Here is an 8,221-nt window from a genome sequence, read left to right as displayed (position 1 = left end):
CTGTAGCAGTTCTTCAAATATCTGGTTGTGTTTAGTTATTTGTACATATTTCTAGATGAGGAAATAAAAAGGTTAACCACGAGCTCTATATATGTGGGTGATATTTGTTGATTGTTGGGCTTTATTTCAAAGTAAAGTGGTAGGAATTTAATATTATATGAAATTTGAACAATTTAGCCCCATAAATGCCAAAACAAAGAGAGTTTACTTGGGCTCTTAGCATCCATGTGGGATAGTTCTTTTCTTTTCTTTTTTTTTTAAGATTTTATTTATTTATTCATGAGAGACACTCAGAAAGAGGCAGAGACACAGGTAGAAGGAGAAGCAGGCTCCCTGCTGAGAGCCCAATGCAGGACTCAATTCCAGACCCTAGGATCATACCCTGAGCCTTCAGGCAGATGCTCAACCACTGAGCCATCCAGGCATCCCTGGGGTAGTCCTTTTCTAAAGAAATTGAGAAGCATCTAATTTTTTGCCTAAAAGTAAATGTCTGTCTGCCTTTTTTCATGGGGTAGGAGTGAAGATGGGAATGGCAGACAAGTTCATTTTTTCCATATATAAATCTTCAATTACTTTTTCAATTTTCAACCTCACTTCTCACTCCCAACTTTCATTATATCTGCTATTCACAACCTGAATCTCTCAGAGTTTGCTGGACACATCCTCTGATGAAGTCCCCTCAGCATGTAGTTTAATTAGGTGGGGTTTCCCCAGTTCTGCTCCTCAGTTGGCATGCTTCCACCTTTTAGCAAAATGTGTTGAGATTAATCTTTTTCCAATACCTTGCCTGTTGTTTTCATCATTATTTTGAGGTTTTACCTGTCTTTATTATTTAACTATAATTCTGGGGCACCTGGGTGGCTCAGTTGGTTAAGCATCTTTCTTTGGCTCAGATCATGACCCTGGAGTCCTGGGATCAAGCCCTGTGTTGGGCTCCCTGCTCCGCGGGGATCCTGCTTCTCTTTCCTCTACCTACTCCTAGCTTGGTCTTTCTCACACCCCCTCGCTAATAAATAAAATCTTAAAACAAAACAGATGCATCCAAAAAAAGAAAAAGTTACTTTTACATGGCTTATTATTATTGAAACCATGCCTGCTTTTGTGAATAATACTTCTTTTCTCAACACTCTAAAACCATGTATTATATATTAGATTTAAAACTTTATTGGGACTTCATGTTGCCTAGGTCATTCTAGAACCCAAGAATTTTCTCATTAAAAATTTTCCCAGCTACTACCTTGTGCTAAATAGGTCTATTTCCCCTCATGGTTCTGGAAAATTTATCTATAACAAATCTTCAATTTTCTGGAAATTTTCAGGACGCTAATTTTTTAAAGTTGGATTTAAAGATACGATTTATAGGTTTTTTTTGGATATGTAGTTTGTTGAATTTTATATAGTCACATATCTACTGTGATCAAGATACAGATATTTCCATCACCTCAAAAATTTCCTCATAATTCTTTTAGTTAGTCTCCATACCCATCCCAAACTCTAGCAACCACTGGTCTTATTTCTGTCTTTATATTTTTACCTTTTCAAAAGTGTTGTATGGATGGGCCAATACAATATGTAGCCTCTTATGTCTGACTTATTCGCATAATATTTTTGAGAATCGTACAGTTAATGTATGTCATCATTTATTCCTTTTAATTGCTGTGTAGTATTCCATTATATGGATGTACTGTAACTGGTATCTGTGGACATTTGGGTCCTTTCCACTTTAAGGCTATTATGAATAAAGCTGCTAAAAAACATTCATGTATATGTCTTTATGTGAACGTATGCTTTCATTTCACTTGAGTTAACTACCTAGGAATGGAATGACTCAGTCATTTGGTAAGTGAATATTTATAAGTGGTAACCAAATTGTTTTTAAAGTGGCTACCATTTTGCATTCCTACTCTCACAGTGTTGTAGAGTTCTAGTTGCTCAACATCTTTACCAGTACTTGGTATTATAAGTTTTTGTTTTTAAGTTGTTCTAATAGTTGTGCAGTGATATCACAGATTTTAATTTTCATTTCCCTAGTAATTAATGATATTGAGCATCACTGCATGTAGAAATGGCCACTTGCCATCCTTATCTCCTCTTTGGTGAAGTGGCTATTTAAATCTTTTGCACAGTTTTTAATTGGGTTACATATCATCTTGTTGAGTTTTGAGAACTCTCTATATATTCTAGATGCATTCTAAACACCTTACTTCTGGGCAGCCCAGGTGGCTCAGCGGTTTAGCGCCTGCCTTCATACCAGAGCGTGACCCTGGAGACCCCGGATCGAGTCCCACGCCGGGCTCCCTGCATGGAGCCTGCTTCTCCTTCTGCTTCTCTCTCTGTCTCCTCTCTGTGTATTCTCATGAATAAATAATAAAATTTAAAAAAAAGGATAAGTACTATTTTCAACCCCTTAAAAAAATAAAATAAACACCTTCTTTCAGCATTCCCTTGAAGAGGGTACTATTGTTATAATCATTTCATACATGATAAAATCAAGGTACAGAAAAGTAACTTACCAAAATCTCATACTAACAAGCAGTGGTGCACTGGGATTTGAAACCTGGTGTTTTGATTTTAGAGCTCTTGATTTTTTAAGTTTCTGTAAGGATCCAAACAGTATCTATTTTAGGTTTTATGAAAAAAAAATATTTTAGGTTTTATGGACCACAAATTCTGTTGCAACTACTTGATTCTGCCCTTGTAGCTCAAGGACGGTCATAAGGCACAAGTAAACAAATGGGTGTGGTTGTGTTCCAGTATAATTTTATGTACATACACTGAAATGTGAATTTTGCATCATATTTACATCATGAATATTGCCAGTTCTTGATCTAAACCATACTTAACCGATTTCTGTTTGAACTATTTACATTTTCCATTCATACATCCCCAAGCACCAGTCTTAAACACTTCTGCAAAGCATTTATCTTTTTGTCTAAAAACTGTATATTCCTTTTACAATTATTCATACTATATATAATGCACATGATGTATTACTCGGTAAGTACCTGTCGAATTGAATTCAAATAACTGAATTGAATTGGCATATGGATGAGACAACACATTTCATTCTTAATCCTCTCTCCAGCTATGTTCTCTTAATAATTAGTAGGTACCTTCTCCACTGCTATTGTTCTTTTACGTGCACTCCATAGTAGGGGATTTACTATATCTTCTCTAATAGTCGGTATAATGATTTCATAAATATATATCTTCCTCTCTGACAAGTTTCCATGTCAAACTCTCTTAAACAGTTTGCAAAACTTTCCATGATGTTCCTTCAGTTGATATTCAAATATTAATTGAGGGCGCATTCTAAGCACTAATGATTCAGTGGCCAGTAAGTCAGACTGCCTGCCTTCCAGTAGCTCACAACCTAGGGGAGGAGTCAGAAAAATAAATAGGCCAGTATAGTGCAGTGTCATCAGTGGCTGGTTCTAGGCATTATAGGAGCATTTAGAAGTCTCCTTGTTTAGGGGAATCACAGTCTCCATAAGCGGACCCTGGCTAAGAGCCTTGCATTTTGATATTATAAGGCGTAACTTCCAGAAGGCAGGGATGCAGGGGATCATCAAACCCATCTTTGGAGTCACCTATTCATTTTCTGAAACCTCCTCCTTACTCATTTAATGACTTTCAGATATAAGAGACCAAAACATCACCTGTCCCCTGCTCCCTTTAATTGTATTCACTAGCTTCATATATACCGAAAACACATTTTGGCTGCTTCTGGTTGCGACATTCACTCTTACATAGGATAGAAAGATGAGCAGCTGCTTTGGAGCCCTAGTGAATTTCAACCCAACTATTGATACGTACTCTGAGGAGAGAGCAGAAGTCTAGATGGAATTGTCAGGTCTGCAGTTCAGATCAGCAAATTTGCCTCTGGGTCTTTTTGAGACTGGTTTCCTGTAACCTGCCATTGCCTGTTAGTCTTTCCCAATTTGGATCTCAGGTTGTAGCTTTCTCCTTTTGTTTTTGTTTGTTTTTTGTTCACACTGTGGTCTTGGCCAAGATGCCTTTCCCCTCATGTTTATCGATAGCTGAGAATACTGTTACCTATGCTAATGCAGTTGATACCAGTATTAATGGCCAGTGTGTCTGTGTTAGTGTTTATATTGCAGAGTGCCGTGAGGAGCAACAAGTTGCTGCATGCTGCTGTATTTGGATAAGAAAGGCAGAATGGGGTGGGGTGAGTTGTTGGGAGAAAAAGGTTTCCAATCACCGGCTTGTTATAGACACCATCGTGAGGTTATTTCCTCTTTTTATAGTCATAATTATTATGTGAATGTTTTGCATATTGATTGTGCCTTTCTTCTGAGGAACTGGAAAATGTGGTTCCTTTCTGCAAATCCCACTGTGCTTTGATTCCAGAGACTGACTCTTAGGATCACTATCTCTCTGAGATACAGGCTGTCCAATAGAAAGGAAAACCTGATAAAAATTCCCTCATTCTTTGTACTAGAAAATAATTTTAGCATCACACTCTGTCCATCTGGACATCATTAATATTGTCAACCACTCCCTTCAGTAGCCTTTAATGTCTAAATAATTACTCCCTGTGGCCATAATCCGACATGATGTCACTCCCCTCCTGATTTGCATTTCATAGATAACAGACAGCTTGGGAATTACAGGGGGCTTTGTGAGCTGTTCTGAAAGCCTAACAGTTACTCCTACCATCACCTCAATCACATCATGTCCCCTCCTCTAAATCTGTCACTGAACTGCATAACCTTCCCCCAGTCAATTATCCTTTTCCTTCTGTTACACCATCACTGGTTTTGTCGATACCCAGCTCATCATCCTGATTGATAACTGGAAATAAAGTTGACTAATCGGGATATTTTGGTGCTTTGCCTAATGTGGCCATCGTTGACTGGAATTTCGACCCTTTGTCCTGTGTGATACCCACTTCCCCCACCATGTGAATCACTTTTTTACTTTGGAGTCTCCTCTGTCTGCAGAAACCCAGCCACCTGCCCAGGGTAGGTCTAGAGCCTGGGTCCAGAGTACTGCTCCAGGTCTCCGTACCGGTGTCTTTCCACTCACTCCTTTGTGCTGCTTAGGACCCGGATTCGGGCAAGCAGAGCTGCTTCTCCTGGAGCCAGGTAAGAGCAAAGACAAGATGCAGGCTGTAAGGACACAGAAGGTGGTTCTCTTTTTGAACATTTACTTTTATTTGTTTAACCCTCTCACATATGTTTCTCCCTCTCATTTCTCTTTCTCTACCCCCAGCACCACACAATCCCCCTTGTCACTGTCTCCTAACCAGCTCTTGGCACCCCTCTGTCCAGGCAGTTACTTAGCTTTTCTGTGTCCAGGATTGGCCTTTGTCTACACAATACCAAGCATCTGGGTATATGGTAAAAACATGCTGTCAAGTACCCAGATGTTTGGGAACATCTGGGTATTTTGGCAACCAGCAGCAACAACAGCTGGATAATGGAATTCATGTTTCCCTTTGTAGTCATCACTTGACATCGGGTGGACAGAGTCTCACCAGCCACCATCCAGGCACAGCCATTATCTGCTAGCAGTTCTTTTTTCATTTCACATGGGGAATTCTCTCTGTCAATCATTTTATTGTCGAAGAAAAGGGGAAGGAATTTGTCTCTTCTTGGGCCTGCAGTACATCATTGCTGTATGCCTCAGTTCTTCTCTTATTGAAAGAGCTAGTAGGAGCTGACAATTGCTTTAGCCTTGCCTACCCCAGAGGCAGAGAGAGAGAATAAGGCATGTGAAACACTGTTTTCTGCACACAAGTCTGGAGAATTTGACAAGAACTTGTTTTGCATTAGAACCACTCTATCTGTCTTGAGATCGTTCTCTTATATTCTTTTTACCACTCTATCTATAAGAGGAAGCAAAATGATGGCGATTTATTATTCCTGTCCACTGTGTTCCACGGAAAGCCCACATTATCTGTTTGTATTTTTCTCAGGTAGCTTAGAATAACATTGCCCCACTGGGGCCTTCAGTAGAAAGATGGTCTCTAGAGGCAGCTCCAGACAGCCAAGTGTTCATTGTTATATCTGGTTACATGTAGCAGCCTCCAAGTCACTTTCAAACCGTTCATGAAGCTGCAGGACATCATACTATCAGTGGGAACTCTCTCTGCCTGAAGGACAAGTCCTGCTTTAGCCCTGTGCTCTTGCAGGACTAGAGTCAGGATGGTGCATCTAGGTCTGCACGTGCAAATTGGTGTAGCTTAAAGAATGCCTGTGTGAGCAAGCTGTTATTGTAGACCAAAAGAGTAAGGCCATGGAGTGTCTGATGTTTATTTTCAGTAGATTTGATAGAATAGACACAGGCCCCAAGTCCGTGCAGTCAGAAAATGCATCAGTCAATTCAGTGAAACCAATTCCAGTGCGAGTGTTCACTGGCGCCATGTAGATGTGGCCTAAGTGACTGGGGATCTCAGAGGGTCCGCGAAGATCCCCGAGGTTGTAGGCCCACCCCGCAGCCCCCAGGGTGGCAGTGTTGTCCCCACTCCATGTCTGCAGCGGTGCGCCCCGACATGGGTAGGGCGCTGTCCTCCCGAAGGATGACCCGGGCGGCGGCTACCGGGCTCTCTGTTCTCCCAGCAGCGGTGGTGGCGGCCGCGGCGGCGGCGGCGGGGCCTCTCCCCTCTCCCCCTTCTCCCCCTCCTTCCCTCCCTCCCATCCTCCTCCCTCCACCTTCTCCCAGAGGAGGTGACAGACGGGCCTGTAATTTGGTTCCATTCGCTCGACTGGAGCAACACCTGCCCCCCTCCCCTGGGACAAGAGGGTCTCATCCCAAACCATACAAGAAGCCAAAGACAAATCCGGGCCCACATGCAAATAGGACGACGCGAGGGACAGGGACTTGGGCCTGCAACACATACCCCACCGCCATCGCCTGGCTTCTGCCTGCAAACCAGGAAAATCAAACACCTCTTGAAGTCCCAACTACAAAAACAACAACAACAGCAACAACAACAAATCACTCAAAACTCAAATTAGGGTTTCAGAGTTTTTTTTAAAAAAATTAATCAGCTCCTGTAGTACCGTTTCCTCTTGCTCACACCACATGACAAAACAAAGTGTCTGGCATGAGTATTGGTGATAAAGTCTAGAAATCGAGCTAGGTGTAAACAACAAGGTGGGGGGACATCTGCAGGTGTGTGTGTGACTGCTTTAGGCCTGTGGTGTCTGTCACATGGAGGACCCGAGGACGCAGTAGGTGTGCAAGTCCTGGATGGGCTCCTTTTCCTCTTCCTCAGAAGTTCCTCATGTGAGCTTTTAGTGCTGGTCGGCACGCAGCCTCTCTGAGAACACTCATTTCTTTTTCCATTTATTTGGAATTGTATGAGGGCGCTGACCACAGCAGCTTGCTGAACACAAAGTCTTAAGTTTTGTCAGGGGCCTCCTACAACAGTGACTCATTCTGGACCTCCCCCGCCTTGACCTAGAGCAGTGCAGCTTCATGTTGTCAGTGCTCAACTTTCCAGAGCCAGGCTCAGAGCCACGCCCTCACCTGTGTCCTAGTCACCTGCTCCACTTGGGGATGGTGAGGTCTCTCAACATGATAGGGCAAGTCCAGGGGGCTGGGCCAGTGTCTGGTCCAGGGCCCAAGCTGCATAAGAGAAAATTTGTTCTTTCAATTCCCATAGTTTTGTGTGGCATTTTGTTTCCCACAAAAAAGAAACTTGTATTTTTTTTTCTTTTTCCCTTTTTTTAATTTTTTTAAAATATTTTTTTTAAATTTATTTATGATAGTCACAGAGAGAGAGAGAGAGAGAGGCAGAGACACAGGCAGAGGGAGAAGCAGGCTCCATGCACCGGGAGCCCGACGTGGGATTTGATCCCAGGTCTCCAGGATCAAGCCCTGGGCCAAAGGCAGGCGCTAAACCGCTGCGCCACCCAGGGATCCCCCCCTTTTTTTAATTTTTAATTTTTTCCTTTTTTTTAAAGTATAAGTTTCTGAATTTTACTGCCCTTCTGCTTCATTTCCCACTCAGAGCTTACTAGCTGTGTGACCTTGGGCGCATTTCTTAACTTCTCTGTGTTTGGGTATCCTTGTCTGTAATTTAGGAGTAGTTTAAGGGCTCCCGAGTTCCTGATGTTTGAAGGGTTGTGTGCGTTAATAATGGGCCGTGCCTGGACCAGGGTGAGTGCTAAGTTTATGCGGTTCTCGCTGATACTGCTGTCTGTCACCAAGCTACAGCCCAGGGTAGACAATGTGGGGTCTGCGTGTGGAA

This window comes from Vulpes vulpes, chromosome 8 (assembly GCF_048418805.1).
Source record: "Vulpes vulpes isolate BD-2025 chromosome 8, VulVul3, whole genome shotgun sequence".
NCBI lineage: Eukaryota > Metazoa > Chordata > Mammalia > Carnivora > Canidae > Vulpes > Vulpes vulpes.
This window is presented reverse-complemented; position numbering follows the sequence as displayed.